Source organism: Chiroxiphia lanceolata, chromosome 4, assembly GCF_009829145.1.
Source record: "Chiroxiphia lanceolata isolate bChiLan1 chromosome 4, bChiLan1.pri, whole genome shotgun sequence".
Classification (NCBI taxonomy): Eukaryota; Metazoa; Chordata; class Aves; order Passeriformes; family Pipridae; genus Chiroxiphia; species Chiroxiphia lanceolata.
Window position 1 is genome coordinate 56,730,579 of NC_045640.1, and position 20,937 is coordinate 56,751,515.

Sequence of the window (20,937 nt, forward strand, 5' to 3'; positions counted from 1 at the left end):
CTCAAAACTCTTTACAGTCTTGTGGTTCTCCTCAAGGTACATTCAGCAGCACTGGAGGTCACAGAGGTCCCTAGCAAACACCCTCCTTGTGGCTGTGGCTCCTTTCACCTGTTCTTTGCTGAGCTCTGATTGGGATGGAGTACATTGTTCTGCACTGAATGGAGCATCTTGCATAACTAATACACATCCCTTTCCCTCTGCTCATTTCAGAAAACATTTTTGCTTATTGCCTGCTTGGTTAGGAATCATGAAACCAAACAAAGTAGGTCTGGGAAGCACCTCATGGGATCACCTCATCCATTACCCCTTCCCTAAGGCCTACAGAGTTAATAACGGAACAACAGGCTTGCAAACTCCAGCTGCCAGGCTTTTAAAGTTTGGCTTCTCCTAAAGAAGTACATTGCTCTTGTCAACATGGGACAATCTGCATGTGCTTGCTGATCTGTGCACAGATTAATTTTAAAGCGTACATTGTGCCCAGACGGCCCACTGCTACCATTACATGCATCAGTGAGTTTCATATTATGCAACTACCAGCACTTATGTTCAAAGAAAGCGCTTTTTGCTCCTGACAAAAGGTAGTTGCTCTGGTCTCATTAAAAGACAAAAGCAATGAAAGATAGGTCCTTTTGAAGCATCATCTTCTGCCTATTCTCTTAGAAAGCATCTATTATATTGAGGAATGCATTGGTAATTTTCTGCACCTCTCTTTCATGTAGCACAGCTGATTTCTAAGGCATATCTTCATTGGATTTGACTGCTCATTTGACTGCCATTATCAAATACTCCTTCCATTGCGCAGTTTTTCTGTAGGTCATTTCCCTGAAGACATATCCATACAGGAAAAGCATTGTTGTCTTTTCTCTATTCCTTGTTTCATTTAGCACTAATTTATGGTCATTCCTGCCTCTGTAAAGCTGGATTTAGAAACATTATGTAACAAGGAGCCCAGATACCTGAGCATGATCTTTTCCCTCCCTAGAAGGTTCTGTGTATTAAGTCTGGTCCCAGGACAGTCAGAGCAGTCAAAAAACTGTTCTAAACCAAGGACACCAAAGTCCATGTATATCAGCAGCTAAAGCAGTCTGACAGGCAATTTGCAATACCTGCAACACAAGGAGCCTGAGGAACTTAGTTCAGGTACCTCTACACAGCGTCATGCATCAGCTCTGAGACAGATTAGCAGAGTAGCCTCAGGCTTTTAGCCGGTCCAGCCTACAACTGGACTAGAGTAGACGTGAGCTGTGTGGGTCTTAAAGAATGCCTGCGTGTTCCTTGTAACTCACTGTGTCCCAAAACTTAAAGAAAATGCACTTGACACTGAGGTGGGCAAACCATGGCCATCATTTCAGCTAATGGAGAGCACTCTCAGTGATCAAGGAGGCTTTGGGCACAGCAACATCTCTGAACCCACAGTTCAGCTGCAATGTACTCTGGAACCTTTCCAGCCATATCTGACTCTGTTGAGGTGACTGATTAGTCCTGTGTCCCTGACATTTCCAGCACATAACACTGATCACTTCTTCCACGCTTTTTAAAGTTTGCAAAATTTTTGTGCAGTTGCTCTCACCTGTTTTGAATTCTGGTGAAAACAGTGGCTTCCCTTTTTTGCTTATTACAAATAATGATGGTTTGCTGACTCCTAACACGCTGAAAACTTTTTACTACAGATAAAAGTTTGCTTTGAAAACATCCATCCAAATAAAAATCTCAGCACATCTAACACATTATATTATTCCACAGTTTTAAATGCCCAGTCTCAGGCTGTCAATCACCAAAAAATTTCTTGCAGGACTGTTCTACAAAAATTGAGGGATAGTGGAAAGTATGGAGAAATACGAAGGGTACAAGAAGAAAACCACTGATAATATACATAAAGGCAATGTTAGCTTCCGTTGTAAATGAAGGATATTCCTTTTTTACCAGTGAATGCCACCCTCCTATCTTTTCCTTTTCCTCATCAGATTAGAGTGTAAAACTTTCCTTTATGGGATAATCTTCAACCCTGGCCTAATGTGTAAGAAAGTCTAAGATCTAAATTTAATAACAGAGCTGTATTATGCCAAGATGTGATCAGAATCTGCAAATGTTCTCTACAGAAACTTTCCTCAAACAAGAAATCACGATTTCTCTCAGTTTTTCAATCAGTAAAATCTTTCACACAAGTACAGCTTAAGAAGAGTATATAGAAATGACATAAAGTATACACAGAAATAGCCCAAATAGCAAAATCCTTATCATTTCCATGGAAATGTTGGCAATTTATCAGAAAAATCCTGCATTTTACTGAACCCTATCTGCTCTTTGTGTGAGCTGATAAGTATGATTTTAGCAGGTTCATCATTCTGCATGAGAGCATTTCATTGCCAGAGATTTTTACTCCTGTGTCTACATTATTTTTTAAGCCACGTGCCTTCTTTCATAGAGGTGGATTTTATGAGTTCAAATGATATTTTGTTTTAAATCCCTGTTTAAAAAAAATAAAGTTAAAATTTAAACTTATAAAAAAAGAAGCTACAGAGACCACTGTTATATCTGCAGTAAGTTACCTTCATGGATACTTAAGGTTAACTTTAAAGTCTATAAGCTAGGCTTAGACTATAGGTCCAAGCACGTGATGGAAAAATAACTTCTAGCAGTATTCACCGTCAGCACATGACCAGCCTTGAAAGCAGTAAGGAAGCAGTGGAAAGCCTCATAGACAACAAAGCAAAGACCAACACTTTGATGAAAAAGTTAATACACATTCCTTCCACAGATTCTGTATATAAGATGTAAATTGAGAGCTACTCTGTGAACCTGAGAAGAAAATTTATACTGCTCTATCTGGAAGTAAAGATTTATTTTGATGATGATAGTGGAAGTTTTTGTAATAGCTTCTAGCTGACTGAGATGTAAGAAAATAGTATTTTCTTTGGGCTTTGCTGCAGTTGAAGTAACTGCATGTTGTATGCACAGACTTCATTTTATTTAGATGAACAGGATGTGTGCCACATTGTTTCCCTTCCTTTCTTAACCCACTCCCCACATTACAAGGTGATGTAAATTCAGTCACATCCTTGATTCCTGTGGACGGAATACCGCAAACATGGAGGTGTGAGACAATATAAAATGAAGGTGTGAGTGATGCAGTAATAAATGAAAGACAGGGCATTGCAGAGGCGCAATTTGTCTGGAAAGAGATTAAAAGAGGAACAGAAGCTGCCTTCCTTTGCAGTCTTCCATGGTAGGAATATTTAAATAGTCAGCTGTGAACAATATTGTGATTTGGAAGTGCAAGACCTAATGAAAAAGGAGACTGAACAGAAGCAATGTGGTTAGTGAAGGAGTACTGAGCAAGTTATAGGGTTCCTCTTGTCTTGTGACCAGTCAGTGAAGTTGTAAACAAGAACCTGCTCAGCCCTACTGTTCAATATGTGATTTTGTTACTGTGTGCTATTTTAACCTAGGGAAACTTGATGCTGCAGTAGCAGTGTGCCTTTTAGGACTAGAACAGCCTTGCTCCAGTTATATCATAAAGGTATGTTTTTTCAGAAGTAGCAAAATCTAATTTGTCGCAAAATTCAATAGGAATGTGAGTCTAGTTCCTGTAAAACATCGTGGGAAATTCTCCTTAGTAAAAATGCAATCCAGCCTAATCCTCAGCAGCAACACAAATCCCATGCTCTGCAATATTTTTGATTTCTGGACAGTTTCTCTGGGCCTGAGCTAAAGGAATGACAACAAGAATCTTTCCACTGATTTGACTAAAATCTTTTTCCAGCCCTGGAATCAGTTCCCAGAGGACTACCTAGAATAAACACAGCATTTTGCCGCACTGTAAAATACAGAAGTCTCCAGTCAGATGAGAAATTCCATGAAGATCTCATGGTGATCTCTGAGACTCATGTGCAATGCTGAGCACTTAAGAGAATTTAAAAAAAATCCAGCCACTGTGCAGAGAATAGATAAGGATCTAGAAGCTTTCATGAAAAAGGGGAGTAGGGAATTATCTAGGCATTGGCTGGAATATGTAGAAACATTTGCAATGTACATTATACCAGAATCATCTACAGGAATGAGCTCCTGCAAAATGGTTAAACTGGTGTATCTGAATCACTTAGATGGCTTCGAAAAAGTGTCACCTATCATGCATAAATAACAACTGGAAGCCCTGTGGAGTCACTGTAAAGAGGTAGCCATAGTGTGTTCTCAGATTAAACATAATGTGTTGATTCAAGGCACTCATTGCACAGCAATTAACCTAGGAGGTTATCAGCAGTGATTTGCTCTGATACCCTATCATGCAGAATTGCATGTTGCTCCACAGAACTGTACCAAAGCATCCCTTATGCACTATAAAATAGACTTAATGCCAGAAAAAAAAAATCCCAAAGTTATTTTCCATAGTGGGGGAAAAACTCATCCCATACCTTTTATTTTCCTGAGGAATTAGGTTTAAAAGAATATCACCAGCACCGGACAAGAAAACTATCAGGCAGAAAGGTAGTTGTAACTGGACTGAAACAGAAATTATTAGAGGGACTGGAAGACAGAATGGGACTTGTCAACTGGAAATGAAGAGAAGAGAGAACTGTACTTGGATAAGTAGCTCAACCTCACTGTTCACTCTTCAATAGTTATTCTGCATGATGATCTGGAAGTTCCTCTGTGGTTATTCCTTTTTAACAGTTCTATAATCGCATCTTAATTTGTCATTTCTTTTAAGGATTAAAAGAAATGTTTTGCCTCTGCCAGCCCCGTCTGCACCCGTGTACATGGAGACCACATACAGGCAAAGCACGTTCAAAGCCTGGGGGCAGTCATACCAGCCTGCCAAAGCCAAGGAAAACTATCCTTGAGAGTCTGTTTGCTGTACCTACATTCTCTTACCAGACTCTTTCCATATTAACAGTGTTTTATTTTCAGGAAAACAACCCTCAACATCAGAGCATCCAAAGTGTTGGAGAGACCCCAGAGATAATCTAAGCCATAGGCAGAACAAGTGCTTTCTGTTAATCTGAGGGTGCTTTACCTCAAGAAAAGACTTGAGGTAGCTTGGTGGAGATCTCCAGTCAGGTAGAATTCTCCAAGAACTATTGGAGCCTTATTGGTAGAATATTTTCCTAATGCTTGGCTTGAAGTTTTAGATTTTTTTTGCTCTGCAATTGGAGTCCCATTGCTTTTTCTTGTATCCACCCTGAGCAAGGAAAGCAGATTTATTGCCTTCCTCACTGCAGCAGCCTTTTATTTATTTGGAGAGATGTCCTCCATCATATTCTCTTCTTTACACTAAATAATTCAATTTATTCTCTCTGCCAACCTAAATAAGTCCTTTCCTTACAGTTAAAAAATCCCAAATTTTGCAAAATGTCTTGTTTTTAAGTGTCTCAATTAAATAAAAAAATATGGACACGAGGAGCAATTTTAAACTGAAAGTTCAGATATTTCAGCCAACAAAATTTTGAAATTCAGTGTCTCAGATAATTTCAGTGCCTCAAATAAAATTTCAGGTATTTTTACTGCACTGAAAGAACTAAGAGTATGTGCCCACAAAACATCCTGGTATCAACAGATCTATAGCATTTTTCACAAATATGTTTGCTATGAAAGGTTGTCTCAGCTCTGTCACTTATCACTTTGACCCAAACTGAATAAAGCTCTTAAGAACATGCTTAACTTCAAAAGTGTGAGCAGCCCCACCACAAACAAAATCCAACTTAGAAATAAAGTGTTTCCTTAAAATTCTTTGTCCAAGAAGCCAATGCTTGCAGTTATAAATGATCCCTATTGTGGAACCTCCACGCCTTAAAACTGTGTCCATCATTTGAGGGATGATTTCCTTAAAAATATGTATTTAAGCATTTTTAAGAAGTACTGTCCAGCAAACCAGCAAGAGGGAAGGGATGTGTCTTACACTGAACTGTGTGTGGAATTGATGTTAATGCTAACACAAGCTGGAAAGGACACAGGGGTATCTTGCATGACACAGTCCAGTGGTGACAGCTGTGCTGAATTACTCTGGATAGCCTCTGAAATTCTATAGAAATAGATTCATAGGGCTTATTCTGGGAGGGCTTTCATGGTCACTGAAGAAGACAAGGCATCTCTGAAAGGGAATGAACTGTAGGTGAGCAATTGGAAGAACCCTTCACTCTCCTAAGCCAACTAGACTTTCTAACTCAAGGCCTCTGGGAAATAGCAGGATGAATCTGGGGGTGTCGGTATCTTTTGGGATTTTTGTTTGTCCTTACTGGTACTCAAAGAAGGATTACGGTAGAAGATTTCCTTCTATACTAAAAAGAAGCAAAGTCTTTTTGTGGAGTGTAATAGCTTGTACATAGGAGGATTATATCATATTGCATTATATCAAACCTGTACTTACCCACTGACTTCAGGGGTAAATCAGCAAGAGAACACCAGTATTTTCAAGGGGGGAAGCAGGGTGGTGTGGGTGTTATACCACTCTCCCCTCCAATTACTTATTGAGGCTGCAGTTACACTGTGTGAAATGGATGGATTATAATAGACTTTCCTTCTATTGCTGCCAGGTCCTGATGCACACACTCCTCCACTTCATAACAAGCAGCACTGGCAATTATGTATGTCAGATTTTTGTTAAAAATGTCACACATATATCTTCTGTCCCAATATTTCCCTAATTTATCCGATACTAACTTTGCTGCTTTCATAGTTCATCCCTAACCACTCTAATTAAACTTATTGAGAGCTTCAGAGGAAGGATGTGTAGGGAATGGGAATGTTTTTTTACCTTACTTCTATCTCCCAACTCTGTGAACAGCTGCTTCTTAGAAATAAACTTACCCTTTTAATTACTTGCATAAAATTTAGGTCAGGTATGGCCTAGAGATATTAGTTAACTGCGTAACAGCAGATACTTTGGGAATCTGTATTCATGGGATCCCACAGTAAAGTGGGACGTGCTGGGAGGCTGTATGGAAGGAACTCAACGTAGATATGTGGGCTGCTATAGGCTTGTCAGAAGCTGCAAAACCTACCCAAGGATTTGGAACTTCTCTGAGGATCAGCTTAGACCAAGCCATACTTTGTCATGGGTAGACAGGAGGACCAAATACAAAGTATATTTTCTGGTCTCATGTCCCTTTCCTTCTGTCTTCTCAGGAAGTTCTGATGGATGTTCCACTTTCATCAACATAAGCACTGTCTCTTTGCCTCTTCCTCCCAGTCAAAGTCCCATCCCACCTGGGAATACTTCCAGAACCTCTGTGCCACCTCCATAATTGGCTGCACTTCAGGTTTGCTCCCTGAGCCAGCTGCCAGCACCCTCCAGGGGTATGGGTCAGAACAGATGGGCTGTCCTGGCATGGCAGAGCTGGGCCACAGCTTTGGACAGCACACAGGGGGCCAGCACAGCCCTCAATTCCCAATTAGACATTACTAAAATACTTGGTGACAAGACATATTAGTACTTGGATAGATAAACTATTATGAGAGGGAAAAATGATTAGCCAAAGATGGGAAGTAGGGAGAAGAAAAACCTTTCACTTCGAAATGTAAAGTCCAAAGCAGAAATAATGTATTTCAATGATCATATATCCCAGTTTAAAGCTAATGTATCCTCCATGAAAGACTTGGGGCTTAACGCTGAGCTATATTATTTCATATTCTTTGACATAATAAAATACATATCTTTATGTATGGCTGTAAAATTGCATTATTCCTAAAAGTTGTTTCATTGAAGTGTTTGACCTTTTTATGATTCGTTCATACATTTCTTATACAAAAATAGAAAAACTGACTGTAAACCACTTTATGTTAAAGTACATGCTCATTTAAATATCATAAAGTAGATGATTAGAGACCACTATGTGATATTTGAGGTTGTAGAGATAAAGAAATGGTTCATAAAAAAAAAAAAATCTGAACCTTCTACTTAGAATTCCCCTGTTATTTGTTTTCACTTAAATTTGATTTTCTTGTTTTTAATTTTATACACCTGGGGTTTAAAATGTTCAGCAATTATCTGATTTGTAGCTACAACTGTAACATGTTTACTTGTAAAATGTCTTGCAAATTAAGATCATTATTCGTCCTTTTAGATGTTCTCTTAACTTTGCAGCTGAACATTACAGAAGCAGTACTTTTTACATTCCAAATGGCTCTAATGCCAAAGCATTTTGCTGATTTAATGGCTGGTTTTGCAGGATAGAAAAATACTAATAATTCCCAGCAAGCAGAAAATCAACAGCTATCATTTTTCAGATGGGATTTCTATAGCTCTGTCAAGTGTCCCATATTGTAAAAAGGAAAGGCAATTCAATCCTGTGTTTGATTTTGTCTCCAGAGACAGAATCTTGATTCACCCTTTGTTTGGAACCCAAAATGCCAAATAACGCAGAGTTCTAAGGTGGCTCAGAACCTTAAACACAAGACTTAAGTGTCAGGAGTGTCTGAATCAATTGGGCCCAACTATTCAATAGCATATTCAATGCTCAAGAGCTACTACCACATTTAGATGCCTTCCATCAATGTCCAGGGATAGGGCATCCACTGATTCTCTGAGACACCAGCTCCAGTGCCTCACGACCCTCACAGTAACTAATTTCTTCCTAATATCCGATCTAACCCTATACTCTGTAAGTTTAAAGCCATTTCATCTGGTCTTATCGCTACAGGCCCTTGTAGAAAATCCCTCTCCATCTTTCTTGCAGGCCCCTTTTAGATGCTGAAAGGATATAATCTCAACTGTCTCTTTCCAAGTTTCTTCTTTCCTCGCCCACAAGCAAGGAAAAAATGGGCTTATGCCCAAAATTTCAGGACAGCCAATACAGTGGAAAATCTCTGTAAAAGTAGACGAGTACCTTCTCCTGGTTTGGTTAGCTAAGCAGGTTCCTGATCTGCATCCTCCTCTCTTTATTTCCTCCCTCTTTGGAAGTCTGGCATTGGACAAGTGCTTGAACAAGTGCTTTGAGATGAGGAACACATTTGCCTTCTCCCTGATGTTCACAATCTGACTGGGGTGCTGTGCACACACCTAACAGCACCAGTCACGGCTCTGCCACTTCGGGTGCAAGAGGACCACGGCCATCAGGCATGTGTGTGCTGGGAGTCCCAGAATTCCAGCTGCCAAGCCTTTTGGTAAGTGTGGTTTTGTTGCTGTTTGCATGGTGACAGTGAGCTGACCGCTAGTTTGGGTGTACCTGCACATGCAGCTGTTGCACCTCTGGATGGCAGTGTACACATTGGCGCAGGGATAGGGACACGGCATGATGCACATCTGAGCCACAGCTGAAAGCACAAAAGTGAGAGCTGTTTGAGCATGTGAGCACATCTGCGTGCACAGAGGACATTTTGTAATCCACAGTAAAAAGCAACAGTTAGGCAAAATAATTTAAGCACAAATTCCCAGCATCTTAATTTTTCACTCAAGCTTACTTCTGGGTACTTAGGGTGTGATTGTCATTCATTGCACACAGCAGCCACCGTGGCTACTCTGAAAGCAGCACTGAGTAAGGAGCGTGTGCACATTACCAGAGTTTCAATGTGGTTGGAGCCCTCACACCAGAGCCAAAAGGGATCACACAGGCATTTTTCAATACCTGAATAACTGCACATTGAACTCCTCCTGTGACTGTTTAATTCCCAGGGGAAGCTGCAAAGTTACAGTGAACTCAGTACTGCAACAGTTTTGCTTTAGAGAAAGATAATTGGGAATTTTCTGCCTTTTTCTGAAGCAAAAAATTTTGAAAGGGGGCTACTATTGAAGAACAGTGGAAATGCTCAGCCAAATCTCAGGGTGCATCTCTCAGTGATCTACCCCGCTCCAATGTCAGCACAGACCTGCAAGCTCAGCTTAGCCAACCTGCTAAGATGAGGGACAGACTGCTGTACATCATAGCTGTGTCACAGCAATCTGGTAATGTGGAAAGCAGTCAGGACTGGTGAACATGACCCACATTCCTTTCTCAATTCCCTTGGGTGCCTAGGGGGGGTGTTTTTATTTTTCTGACACCTGTATCAGGTATTGTGCAGCCCTGATGATTTTTTTCCCAAACAAATCTCATCTGTGATTCTCGGAGGTTTTTAAAAGGTCAAAGACAAGGCAGTGAATTCCCTGGAGACTGACAGTGGGGTCCTCACACAACATCTAACTGCAATGACTCCTCAGAGGAAACAAGAGTGATGGCCTGAAGAAAACATGTAGGAGACCACACTGTATGTTGCACTTTCTGTGTTTTGCAGGACAGCCTGAGAGACCAAGAAAGTTTCAATACACCAAGCAGACACAGTGGAGGGGAATGAGGGACAAGAGAAGACAGGATGGTCTTGCCCAGAAGGTTTCCTATAACTGTGGACACTTCACCAGCCAGGTGTCTTCAGCCTGACTCCCACACATTTGCCTATTCTAGAAACAAAGGCAGTGAAATGCTCGGCACAATCAGACATACATTGAAAAAAAAAAGTCCTCTGCTTTTAAATAGTGTTCCTAGTGTAGATTGATGAAATGATCTGTACTCCCCCACCACACCACCTTCTGACATCCATCCATTGACTTGACAAAGCAGGTAGTCACACACACTCCACATGAATGCACCCGTGGCCAGGTTGCCTTGGAAACCTTCACTGCTACCTAATATTGTTATAATTGGCAAGAAAATATAGGTTTTCTCCAATGATTCGCAGTATGTTTCCATTTTACATAAATGTAAGCTTTCCATCTGCAGTTTTCTGAAGGTTTGCTTTGCTTTCTCCCAAGAAATTTTAGAGACATTTCCTCCCCAGAAAAATTAAACTGTTGTTTAAATGTTAGAAATGCTGTTGTGTCAGCACAGGGGGCCAGACAGCAATTCCAGCTTCCCTGTCTGTCAAGAGAGACTTCTAACATTGAGGAAAAGGAGCCCTGCAGTTCTCTCTACTGCATTTAATTCTTTGCACAGCTCTGGAGTTAGAACAGGTCAGCCCAAGTGCCTCCATGCAACCTTGCTCAGGCTGCATGCTCTCCACATCACCATCTACCATCTACCTGGTCCAGCACAATTACTAGAAGCCCTGAGTAGATTTTACTATCTGAATACTTCCAGTGCAGACTAGGACTGTTACAGGATGTTTGTTCTCATCCAACACAGAGTCTCAAGGGAGTGTCTGGAGAAGAATCACCTAAAGGAGGGCTGCATAAAAGCTACAAGTGTGTCCACATTGCATCTACTTACCAAAAAGAGATAAATGAACTCCTGGTACTGTGATGCAGACAGACCCTAATTTCTGAGCTCCTTTGGAGAGCAGCAGCCTGCAGCTACTTCTCCAGCCCAAGGCCCAGCTTGTGATAGGTGGGAACTGCAAATTCTGATTCTCCCATGAGCAGTTTTGCCTAGAAAAGAGACAGGCAAAAATCAAACACTCTGGAGCACTGCGTGTCAATGGGTTCAAAAAGAAATATCTGGAGGTGGCTCTCAAAAAGGGTACAACCTAAAGTAACAGCCTCCAAATGAACAACCCAAAACACTTGGTGGTCATTGAACAGAATGCCTTAAGTCCAGCTGAAATGAAATTTTCCTTGGAAAAGAAAAAATGAAGTATTTCTAGCTAGCCCAGACGAAATGCTGTGCCACTCCATGGTCACTGTAATACCCAGTTTCACCATGGTATAATCCTTTGAGTTTGAAGCCCCACAGCCCCTTAAAAAGCTCCTCCAAAAGAAGCTTGGTGACCCCCAGGCAAATCCTGGGGCTTCTGTAGGTGCTTATCTTAAGATGCAGGAGGCACCCTTTCCCAGGGCTGCTGCCTTAGCCAGGCATACAACCTGGTTGCCACAGCAGAGCCAGCAGAGCCCAGGGGGCTCCTCACCCTGTCGTCCTGCTTTGGAAAAATAGTGAACCCAACTTTAGCTGATAACAAGTTACATGAGGGAGGGAGTTTTGGTAAAACTAAAATAAAGTAGATCTCTGACTTACGACTTTACATTGGCAAGTTAAATCTGTAGTAAATCAACTGTAGCAAGACCAGAGAGTATCGCTTTCCCATGTATTTTAGGGGAAAAGACAGGAGTTTCTTTCCTGTGCCTGTGTGGTACAGCTGTTCTGTGTTTTTGATTACGGCCTCAAACAAATCTCTTGAAACTGAAATGATGGTTTTTAAATGTAAAAGTATTGACTTGTATTTTAGCAAAAAAAACCCCAAAAGCTCAACCAATTCAATTCAACATTTTTAAGATTTCATCTGCATGGTTTTTGGACAACATAGTTTGAGCAAATGTGTGCTTTAGTCAAATGCAATTAAGTGTCTCAATTCAAGTTTCCCCTGACATTTTTTCCCATCTATCTGCACCAAGGCAGTTATGTTTAGGAGATGCAGTGCTTACCTTAACTCTATTCAAATGAGTTTTAGACTTATGTTCCAAAAAGAGCACAAAGCCTAATTTTTAAATGCTCAACATACACATTTAGAACTGTATTCTTCAAAAGATCTCAGGGCTTTTGAGGAGACATGGTAATACGGATACCACGTTTTGAAAAGAACTAAAAACTATCAGTGAGATACTCAGTTTCCAGCATTTTCACTCTTCAAAACACCTGAGTATTTGAATTCCAGATCAGCACTGGTGAATTTGGCAAATCTACCTTGAAAACTTTGGCTTTGGTCGAGCAGAGCTGCTGCAGAACAAAACCAGTTAAACTAGAGGATCTGCATTTGAGATCATGGGAAATTTAGCAAGAAGGACAGATAATAAAATGAACAAAGTAAAGGTTAATAACTCACTAGGTGTCACTCAGTACTCATCCTCTCTAAATATCACACTATTTATTAGGGTGTCTGCCTAATCCTTCGAAGTCAACATCACATATCCATGTATGTGCTATTCTTGCAAATGCTCTAAAGTATAGTCAGCCCATGCAGGTTGAAATAAAAGCAATCTAGATGCACCATCATGTAAAACTTGCACAATTCTTGGCAAAACACCTCTTTGGTTCACCCTGCTTTTTAATTTTGATAAATCTCCAAGATTCAAAACTTTGCAAGGAGGAAAAAAAAACCTCAAAAGGTAAAACACCACAGGTGAGAGTTCCCAGGCTTATGAGACTGGAAATTAAACTCTTCTGTGAAGAAATAGGGCACTGCCCCAAATTATTTAGTAGGGTTTTTTCAGACAGAAGGGCTCCTAAATCAAAATCTTCTTTAACACAGACCACCAGAAGCTGAATTAAAGCCTAATTCTCCAACCCTAACAAGCTTTTCTAACAGCATCTGATCCAAGGGCACAGTCACATGACACTTCAAAACATTTTGTACCAGATGTTATATTTGCAATTTTTAAGACTAAAGCAACATGATTCTTTTCACATGGAAGACTTCTAGATCTGCTTTTTATGAATTTTACACAATTTCTTGGAAATTTCTTGTGCTGTGAAAATCAGCACCAAAAAAAAAAAAAATCAGTTTTCCTGTAATCTCAGACACTAGTCTTAACATTCTTATTCATTTGAAGTACTGAAGAACAGATCTTGTAAAACCTGAAAGAAATCATGATGGTGGGGACGTATTTTCTCCTGCTGAAAATGTTAATGCTTGATTTATCAGTGAATTTCTCTTATAATTCTATGGCTTTTCTTGGAGTTGCTGCATTGTTGTTTAGGGGAATGGAATTTTTTTTCCTTCAGCTCTCATTCTGTGCTCATACTCCTTACCTTTCTGATCAGAGCAAAATGCTGGGCAGATGATACACAGCAGAGGGAAAACATTCTGATGGACCAGCTGTTTCCTTAAACAATATTGTTTTAGGAAACATTCCAGTTCAGACAGAAGAGAAACTATCTGACATGGAATAAAATACTGAGCTTTTTATTACTGCCTTTTTTGGGGTCTCAATTTCCTATTTCGTTCCTACTTTTATATGACAGCCTGTCATTTTGAGTCCAGCATCTCATAATATATGCAACATATTTTTATTTATTGTTCTCCTTCAACACAATAATCACATGAGCAATTCCAATGTGGCTGTTTCACTAGTCTCCATCTAAAGTGGTACTCAGCAAACAAAAGTAGCCATTTCAGTGAGAGGGCATATGGGAAGCAGGGTTCTTGCCCTGACCTGTTGTAAATAGCTAGAGAAATGTCCTATTACACTCACAAATACCATAACAGGGATTAGAACTGCAAAAATACAAAGATGTAGTGCACCCCCCTTTCCCCTTTTTTTGTAGTAAAAGCTATCAAACTGCTAACCTGGGCTGGCTGTGTGCCGCAGTGATTTCAGCAGAAAGGCAGAGCCTGGCTGCAGCAGGTTCTGCAGGATGGGAAGCAGAGGAAGGTTTGATACTCAGCAGATGGCACAGATGGGCACCGTGCCAGCCCAGAGGCACTACCTGGTGTGCTTACGAGATCACTTGCTGCATTTGTTATCGAGCTGGGAGTGAGAGACAGCTTTGTTTTACTCTCCTTTCTCTTTCCTCTTTATGTGATTTTGCTTTTAGCCACCAGACAACAGCAGTACTCTTCTCCGGAGTGTGAAAGATTCAGCAATAAAAGGGGCCCAGAAAAGAAAAAAAAAGAGGAGGAATCTGTTGTTTTTCTCTAACAACTGGTCAGCTCAAACCTCCAACCTCTCAGCCTCCCGTGATTGCTAATAACTCTGTTTACTTGGAGCCAGACCACAGTGGGGCTTTTGGACCACAGACTGGGCTGGCATCGTGTAAGCGTGTAAAGAAGCAATATTTATCATTGTCATGATTTTGTTGCTTTCCCCCACACTTGTAAGAGTTGATAACAAGCAACTCCAAGGCAGCACAGCTGGCCTGCAAGATGTCTCTGCATGAGCGAAGGAATGGCTCTGTTCAAAGAGCAGGCACGAGTTATTTCTCCCAATCTATAAATAAGTGCCAGGGTAATGAAAAAATAGCATTTACCCTTGCACCTTCTCTCTTTGTTTTGTCTCAGGACTTTGTCTTCCTGTATGTTCCATGGTGCAGACCTGGGGCACATTCTCAGGACAGTTTGGCCTCAATGGCAGAAAAGTGAGGCAGGGTTCTTTTTTTCCATCTATATATTTGGGCCTTCCCAAAATGGGGCTGAACATAGGGCTGGACATTTATTCTACCAATGTGTCAGCCAACACGTAGGGCTCCACTATCTACAGTCAACTAGTCACTGAAAAATCTCTTGTGCACACTTCAAAAATGAGGAATTCTTGGAAAACCATCAATAAAAAGTCCTTATAGATTTCTTGGGTGAGTGTGATGTGAATTTTAGAGATGACACAACTGACATCCATCACCCCCAGACTGAATATGTGGAGAAAAAGTAAGTAAATCTTTTCTCCTCCCCATTGAGGTGGTTCAATGTAACATTTTTCTCTACCCTTTTTGTCAGCCATAATGTAAGACACCAACAAAACCACATTGTACTCCAATACAGCTCAGCAAGAGTAAATCTTTTCTCTTGGGAAGGTTTGCAGCAAAGCAATAGAGAATTTCAGGGCAAGTCTAAGCTAAATTGACTCAAGCTGCCTCAGAGACGTTTACCTAAATCACCCTTCTTGTAGTGCAGGCACAACTATCCTTCATTTTCAAAAGCACTAAAAAGAAAACAGAACCTTTGAATTCATTTCTTCACAAATAAAGAGATGTTGGAAAGCAAACTCAAGTTAACCACTTGAAAAATACTTTCCTAGTACTATAATTCAAAATAACAAGGAAAGAAAAAGAAGGTTTTACATTAAATTGCATTAACCAATAATCTAATAATCAGCCAACTGCATTCTTTGTGAAAAAACCCTGCTATATAATGGTAGCCCACATGCAGAAGACTGATACTTTGTAGTAACTGGGTCTTTGCCCTCTCATTATAAAATAAAACATAGAGTATTTTAATGTAAAGGATAATGTCAGGTTTGATAACTTGAGGTAATTAGTAGCTGTGTTTTAATACTGTGACAGCATCATTCAGGTTTCCATTCTTGACGAAAAGTAAATTCTTTTTGCACATAAGGAAATACACATTGTTTCAAGATTTTTGTAACAAAAATGGTACAGACATTAAGTCAGAGGCATGAAAGATTATTCATGTTCAACTTTAAAATCAGGCACATCCAAAATATTATCTTTCAATTTGCATTTCTTTTGATCCGCTAGACTTGAGCTGCGACAAGAGAGGAAATTAAGTCAAAGACAATTTCCCTTCCAATTAAACTCCAGTAGAGGCAGGAGGATTAACCCTCTCCCCTGTTCTGCTCAGGCTGTGTGCCCTGCAGCTCCTGAGGGGTGGTGAATCACCCATACAGTCTTATGGGGAAGGTGTCTTTCCCATGGCAGCTGGATACAGGTCACCAATGATGAATTTCTCTGAATCAGCATGGGATACTCCTTGCCCTGGCATACAACCATCAGAATGCCCCCCACATACAGCAGTGGGACATGGAAAGTTATCCCCGAGCTCAGTTATTGTGAGCTTCACCCTGAGCTATTCTGAAGGGGGAATCAGAGATAAGGGGAAAGGAACCTCTTCAACCATGTCCCTCTGGGGGGGAGTTTTTGGTGCATCTGCTAGTGCCAGCAGACTGTGGGATAAGAAACTCTGAGTCTTCTCTTCATCCCCCCTGTAGCAACCAGACTAGTTGCATCATCTATTATCTGATTTAACTGATTTTGGGATGTAGGACTTGAAGATGGGGACAGTTTTTTGACAGAGACCTCTGTGTAGTGTGTGACACATGGTTTTCTGTTAAAACAAGAAGGAGTTAAGCTGTCTATGCAGCTGATGCATGGTAGGATTTAAAACTGTAGGCAGTAAAACCCACATCATTCATATCTCTATGTGCATTAGGATTTAAATAAGGATGCCAAAAATGAAAATGCAGCATACTGAAGAAGGGAAGAACACATTTCCTAATATAGATAAATTTTCCCATTTCTGGAAGAAATTGGGAGAATTAGCAGCACCTGCAAAGGCAAAAAACAAGAAAAGTAAAAGAATCATAGATAATTAATACTTTGAAGGAAAAGACATCTTTTATGGAAAAACATAATGGGCCAGAAATTCAGCTGCTGTACATTTTCTGATTTACATCAGCTGAGAAATGTGTTCCAGTATGATTTAACATTCTTCTTATGTTACCTGGGAGATGAGCGATTCAAAACACAGAGAGAACTTAACATGCATCATCTGTCATCTTTTGTTGATTAATAATTTCAGATGTTGCTGCTATTATTTAATATAGACAGTCATTACACAGTAAGTTAAAATACAACAAAACATTAAATGCAGTGAAGCACTTAAGCATAATCTCTTAAAACCCCAAGTAGATGCCGCAAATAAATTTTAAAGGTCATTTAGGGGAGCTGAAGTTGTAACAATGAAATTACCAAACTATCTCAGGTTCCAGGCTGCTTCTAGGATACCTAATGGACAGGGCAGAGTTTCCAATTTTGCTCTCACTGATCACCCTGAAACACTCTGCTGGGGTGAGAACATCCTATTATGTTCTTACTCTTCAGGTGGAACAGCGTGTTTCTGGCCACGGTGTGTGTGTTTGTGTGGTTGCACTTTGCTTGTCTGAAAGGTTCCTCTTAACAGCATTTGAGTTGCTTGACTGGTTTCAACCGAGTTGGAAGGGAGGGTAGAAATCTCACAGATGAATTAGAGCAAACTGCAATAATTGGGGATAAGTGGAAGAGTTCAGCAATCTCCCAGGCCATGCGTCCAGCTGAGCAACTGAGCAGCCCACTGGGCAGCTCAGCGTGAGCCTCAAAATGTGCCATCTCCTTCCTGGGCAACCATTTGCAGAGAGATGGAATTAGAGACAGAAAGCTGAGGACAGGGAAAAAGGGAGGCAGGGAGATGAGGAATAGTTGGAACAAGTGTGGGGAGGAGAGTGAGAGGTGATGAGTAAGACCCCCTTCAGCACTGAGAAGCCATAAGAGACTTGCAAATAAAGAAACTAAGGGATGGGTTTTGGGAAAAACATATCAAATTAACTGGAAATGTTCTTCTCTACGTCATCTTCCTTAGCAGGACAGTAGTCTGCAAGAGACAGCTACAGGATGGCCAAATTTGCTTAGGTTATCCAAACTTTAGTGCCATGGTAACTGCTGGAAAATTAGCATCCAGCCTTGCATTGATTTTGTATTGTGAAACAACCACACCCCACATCACTGAAGATCTCTACAATGTGTACTTCAATGTGGTGAGAACCAATAAGACCAAAAAAGTTATGATTGGATGATGAAGCAAATGCACAGGAGAAAACAGGATTGTGTTTGTACGTGTAATAGGCACGTGGCTCCCTGTACCAGTCCAGCTTTCCAAGTGACGATTTCCACATCCTTCAGATCTCTTTAGGTTGTGGTAAAAAAGGATCATCTTCTTTGATTTAAAGGTAAGATTAAAACATGAGCCATTAATTAACTGAATGAAATTCTGCAGTGGTACTTTGTAGTACAGTAAGACCAGGATACACACTTTTATTTCTGGAATAATGCAGACTCATTCCAATGCTGTTTAGAGTGGGTCACCTTTTCCTGCTGTGACCTAACAGCCAGCATCTTTGACAGCTGAAAATTAGTTCAAATGAAAGAGAGAAAAAGCTTTGAGAGCACCCAAAAAAAGGGAATCACCTATAAGTGCTCAGCCTATTGCCCATCCAACTGAGGCTCGTGTATACAACAGATTGTAATACAAGTTCATGTACCAATAAGTATAAAAAACAATGTATTAAAATCAGTGTAACCAAACAATCATATTTTCCTGCTTTCTGAGCTAAACTATGAAGTCCCAGTTGAATTTAGGAAAGATGGAGCTCTGGCCATAGGAAGAAGACTTCTATTTACCCTAAAGTGTAGCATTAAAGGGTTTTGGGAGAAACTAAATGGTTGCAAGCCTTTCTCCTTCCCCATTAAGTGTTCTAGACAGTGACACAAACAGTGTCTGATACCGGTGCAGATACTTAGTGTGGTTTACAGGAGATTTGAAAAAATCAGAGGCTACCTGGGATCTAATTCCTGCACAAAAAGCAATGCCTACCTTAGCCAGCAGGAAAAGCTGAATGCAAAAATAATTAGGGATAACATAAAATAGCTTCTACCTGTGAACAGCAGGAAAACATGTACTGCAAGTAGAGCTGCGCGACTAATTGATTTTAGGGGTTTGTTGGCAGTCTGAAAACCAAACACACCCAACAGTAGGTTTTTGAGTTAACAGAGCTAATGTATCCTATGACAATAGGCTCCACTATGTGGCTTCCCCAAAGTCTAGCACAGCATGAATTTGGAAGCCCCTCCCTCAGCAGGATAATTGTTTTCCATTCAGACATTTATTTTCGTAAAATTTAAAGGAGCACCCATGAGACTTTTGGGTTCCATCCAGACACTGGGTATAATTGTAATTAAGGGGGAGGGGGGCAGGCACAGGCATATATGCACACAAATATGTGACAAGATGGGGTAACAAATGCTACTTTCTCTCAGGATCCTACTGTATTTTTTATAGGAGGAGAAAAAACTAGACCACTATTTTGTCAGACAGTCACACATACTAAGCACTATGCTTGTGCACCCCACAGTACTGAGAGCACTTGGGAAAGAAAACTCTTCCCCATTTATCCATGTGAAAATATATCCCTTGCAGTAGGGTTGAATTACCTTGAGAAAAGAATTATCCCAACTTGACCCTATTATATCCCGTTTGTATCTCCCAAACAGGATTGCTTTCTCCTCAGAAGAGTAAATGAAAGAAGTTAGGTGAAGGCAAAATCGGGTATCCTTGCCTCTAAGCATTTAACAAACCATCAGTGAATAACAAACAGATCCTTTACCTTTCCTAGCACAGCAGCTGTGAACTCTGACAGACAACAAGCTCTTTGCATCAACATATTCTGGGAAAATTTCCCAAATACTGTGCTACCCTGGTGGTCTAGTGGTCAGAAAAAAACACCCAAAACAAAACAACAAACCAAGAAGAATTAAAGATAACCTGTTTCAAAAATAGAGACAATAAGGGGAAACAGGACTTCTTTATTCTCCCACAAAACCACTATGAAGTAGCCCTTCTGTTCATTTATCATAGTACAAGCAGAACACCTTCCTAAAACATCTCATCTCTGTAGTTAGTACAGCATTGGTCATAACAGCAAATTTCCACAGTGATACAGTTACAAGAGCTGTTGAGACAGAGCTATACATAAACACAAAAATACAAAACACTCCTGATTAGCTCCTTACAAGAGAAAGCTGTAGCATAGGCAGTGTCAGACAGTGACCTCCTCCAAATTGCAAACTTGCATGATGAAGCACTCAAGAACCCCTCTTGGGACAATTCCTGCTCAGAGCTGATGAGATGCCACCAATTCAGCAGCTACAGCAGGGATTTTTCCAGAAGGGATGCCATATAAGTTTTAGGGCAGCAATTCCTTTTTACCTTACTATACAAATTTCCAATACCTAATGTAACAACAGTCTAATGTAAGGATGAATTACCTTCTCTCTTGGAACAAAAGAACTTGGTTCAAAAATCAATAGCCTGGATTGCTCTCTACACCTCTGCTTTTAAGAATAGCGCCACTTTCATCTTAGTAAGTATTCAAGATACATGCAAATATCTTGTGCTTTGTTCTCTTAAACCTGATGATCTTTGCAGAGAGACAGAAAGGGGTGTGCCTCACATTTTAGAAACAGAAGACATATCTGTTACTCATTTCCAGGCCTGAGAAAGAATTCAAGTAGCTAATTTACAGAATTAAACCATTACAGTCTGACACTTCCATCCAAGACCATGGAAGAGCATAACCTCCGACCATGCCTGAGGGCACAGCATAGAGGCACATGTAAGAGGTAAGGTTTTTAACAAGAGTAGCATAAAATTAACAATTAGCCTGTTAACAGTTGGTGTGTATTAGCCTTTATGTTCACAGGATGCTTATTTCCCAAGTAGGTTCAGACCCACGAAAAAAGAAAGATGTCTCTGTCCTCAGGAGGGTGGAAAAGAAAGTCT

General features: G+C 40.4%; 1 long non-coding RNA gene across 2 annotated transcripts in view; it reads right to left on the minus strand.

Moving 5' to 3' along the window:
- The window catches only part of LOC116786016, a 57,703-nt gene that overhangs the window by 17,628 nt on the left and 19,138 nt on the right, over positions 1 to 20,937 (minus strand). The window contains exons 1-2 of one of the 2 annotated variants that reach the window (XR_004356798.1): positions 14,182 to 14,463; positions 11,172 to 11,329 (exon numbers count right to left, since the gene is read on the minus strand). This is a non-coding gene — a long non-coding RNA (uncharacterized LOC116786016). Of the gene's footprint in view, positions 1 to 11,171; positions 11,330 to 14,181; positions 14,464 to 20,937 lie in introns of those variants that run through there. The other variant, XR_004356797.1, reaches the window with a different exon arrangement.